The sequence below is a fragment of the Meleagris gallopavo genome, chromosome Z (assembly GCF_905368555.1).
Source record: "Meleagris gallopavo chromosome Z, MGAL_WU_HG_1.1, whole genome shotgun sequence".
NCBI lineage: Eukaryota > Metazoa > Chordata > Aves > Galliformes > Phasianidae > Meleagris > Meleagris gallopavo.
Genome location: NC_139435.1, coordinates 66,847,176 through 66,850,608, shown reverse-complemented (window position 1 = coordinate 66,850,608; position 3,433 = coordinate 66,847,176). Strand labels below are relative to the sequence as shown.

The window sequence follows — 3,433 nt, the reverse complement described above, 5'->3', positions numbered from 1 at the left end:
CACTGAGGAAGTTTTGTTGCATTACCTGATGCAAGTGTGTCATCTTTAGTCATCTTCTGACTGATGGCCAGTTATCTTCAAAGCCTGCAAGCAGAAGTCACTTTGGCACTTCTTACATCTGATTTTTTTTAGTGCTTTGTGTCTTTTATCAGCTCTCAGTGTGGAATATTTTTGGTGATTTTTCATGCTAAGCTACTGAGTTGGCCCTGTTGTGACGGGTCCTGATTGTGTTTTAACTCAGTGATCCTTATGGGTCCCTTCCACCTTAGGATATTCTGTGATTCTGCAACTCTTTCTCAAATCCTCTCTTCCTTGCCTGTCAGTGAAGAAGCTTCCACTTGATTTCTACTGGTGGAAGTCTGGTGATTTTTCTCAAATCTCTGAAATTTAACAGGGAAAGGCAAGGCAGTTGAATCTATTTATTGAGATAAAGCTTTGTATGGCACTGCACCACTGCACTCTTCAACACTGCTGATCATTGTTCTGTAAAAACAAATAGTGGTTCTAAAAATTGCTTCTTTTTGGCTTTAAAATCTGAAGATCAAAATAAGAGTCCATGGCCACTCCAGTAGATGTTTTCCAGCTATCTGTGGAGGACAAATAATAAACTTCACTCAAAAGGCAGTTCTGTAAATTTCCTAGTAATCTCTCACTGATGGACACACTTGGTTTGCCCTCATCTTGTATAAGTTGCATGGTCAGTCTAGCAGTTTTATGTTAATTCCATATCTATTTCCAGTAACAAAATCTTCTTCATAATTACAACTTACAAATGTATGTGCAAAATTTTCTGATTTTTTCTCATTACCAGTATGCTTCCACAAAAAAATATTTATGTGTAGTAATACTTCCTTTTTTGTTTTAGATGTTGGCAGATTTCTCTAAAAAAGAAAAATCTCTGCTTTGACTGAAGTCACTTTTCAATAAAACCAATTTTTCAAATCAAAAGCAAAGTTACAAGAGACCAAGGTGAAAACTAAGAAGCAATTTGTAGACCTCTTGGACATTGTGTGCATTTTGCACCAAGTTATGGTAATACTAGAAAGCCTAATTTAACACCGATTATTCCAGAGAACCCAGGTGATAGTTTTCTAGGCTTTAATTGTATGGCCTTTATGTATGACTGGTTGAAATCTAAGTCAAAGAGAATATGAGCAAGAATTGCCAGATAGTGTGTAGTTACTGATGTTACACAGCTGAGAGCTATAAACTCATAGAGTGATGAATATTACTGCTTACCTGAAAAATGAACACGTCATGGCACACCACAGTGACTTTTAGCTTGGTAAGACTTCCTGTGGCATAGATAACATGTAAAGAAAGACATAATGAGACACTTGCTTCTATACAAAAATGAGGAAAACTAGAGCACACATTAAGGCTTTTTATTTTCAGTTAAATTAGTTGCATATATCAAATGAAGTAGCTACTGACCTTCTTGCTTTAGCTGCATCTACTTTTGTCTGTGTAGTTGAAGAGACATCATACAGTGGATGCCAGTGATCTGTTTTCCTGATACGTAGAATAGCTCAGAGAGAAATGTTTTGAACTTGCTTCTCATTTACATATCTGTGTACATGTTGACTCTAATGGCAGTTCTTTCCAATGTGTAGAACAAAATGAAAGCAGAGTAGAGCCTGAGATAAAATGAGATGCAAGTGGAATGATCAGACATTAAGCAGCTGCACTGCAAAGCACAGGATATTGAAAACAGGCTCTAGGTTGTCTGCCTATGAAATATGGGCATCCAGCACTTCCAGGGGATTTTGACTTTGGATAGACGATGTCATTGTGGTTTGTTATTACAACGCGCATTGCCATGTTTGTTCTGGCAAAACAATCCACAGGTTCTGTTGTCACAGAGGGCAGTCACTAGCTTGTTCACCACTGCTTTTATTCCACATCTTTTGATTAAAATTATTGTACATCAGTGTGTGTGCACTTCAGAAATGTTACATAAGGTTCTTATCTTCATTCAAAATTGTGCTCTCTGTCATTATTTGGAAGCTGTGCACTATAATCTTGGGCCACACTCAAGGTTTAATTCTGACTGTCTGCTTATGTTCCAGTGCTGAGGGTCAGATTTTCAAAAGACTTTGAAATAACCTGGTCTCCAAGCTCTGTGTCAGCAGGAAGTTCAGTTCACTAAATGCCTCCAAAATACAGCTTTGTTTTCAAAAGTGCAATCAGTGATGGACAGACAGAAGAAAAGTTGCAGTTCTCCAGCATTAATGATGAAATTACCTTTGCTTTTTTTTTTTCAGGTAGGGTCAGTATTTTCCCCTTTGTGTTCCTCAGTGCAGAGAATCTGCAGGAAGATACCCAGAGTCACCTTGATAGTTTGTTTCCCCTTCTTCTCACCATTTGCAAAATATTATGTTACTTAAAAAATGCATTGCAATACAAGTTAAACAGCAGGGATATCATTGGGTTTATCATTTTATCTATCTATTGTGAGCCCATTAGTTTAGATTAGTCTAGACCTAGTATTGCTTCAGCTGCAACCAAGTGTTCCAAATACAAGCATCAGCCTTTTAACAGATAAAGGTATTGTTGCTTGTTTCTTGGTATAGGTGAAGTATTACTTCATATTATGTACTGTCTTCTTGGTAGTGTCTTACAAATGCTGACCTCTGCCATGAAAAACACATAAATGCATCTTACCATTCTTATGCTAATACACTGGAGAATAAGAAAAAGCTGAAAGAGCCAGATTATAATTCAGTACAGAATTCCATAACTTCAACATAATATTACAATGGCATGTATAAAATAACGCACCTGTTTGGGCTGTCAGATACAGGTGTGTCAGAAGAGTAACAGTTTCTTCACCTGGATTGTGTGTCATTTGTGTTGATAACTCACTTCAAGACAACAAAGAAGGCTTTTCACTTGACAAGATCTGACACCTCCTGCCAGGGATGGTGCTAGGTGCAGAGCATTAGTCTAACTCAGGATACCTCTACTTAGATTCTTCTTTAAATATAAGAATGTTGGTTGTCATTTCATAGAATCATAGAATGGGCTGGGTTGAGAAGGACTACAGTGATCATATAGTTTCAACTCCCTGCTGTGTGCAGGGTCGCCAACCACCAGACCAGGCTGCCCAGAGCCACATCCAACCTGGCCTTGAATGCCTCCAGGGATGGAGCATCCACAACCTCCCTGGGCAACCCGTTCCAGTGCGTCACCACCCTCTGTGTGAAAAACTTCCTCCTGATATCTAACCCAAACCTCCTCTGTCTTAGTTTAAAGCCATTCCCGCTTGTCCTATCATGATGCACCCTGATAAACAGTCATTCCCCTTCCTGTTTATATGCTCCCTTCAAGTACTGGCAGGCCACAATGAGGTCTCCCCAGAGCTTTCTCTTCTCCAGCTAAGCAAGCCCAATTCCCTTTCCTCATAGGAGAGGTGCTCCAGCCCTCTGATCAT

The 3,433-nt window shown here is 39.1% G+C and overlaps 1 long non-coding RNA gene across 1 annotated transcript; it reads right to left on the bottom strand.

Annotated features, from left to right (window-relative positions):
* Positions 1 to 225: 225 nt before the first annotated feature.
* On the bottom strand, positions 226 to 1,625 carry LOC109364088 (uncharacterized). The gene is made up of 3 exons (XR_004162145.2): positions 1,435 to 1,625; positions 1,240 to 1,295; positions 226 to 587 (listed from the first exon to the last, which is right to left on the bottom strand). It is a non-coding gene; the product is annotated as an uncharacterized LOC109364088 (long non-coding RNA).
* Between the last annotated feature and the right edge of the window lie 1,808 nt (positions 1,626 to 3,433).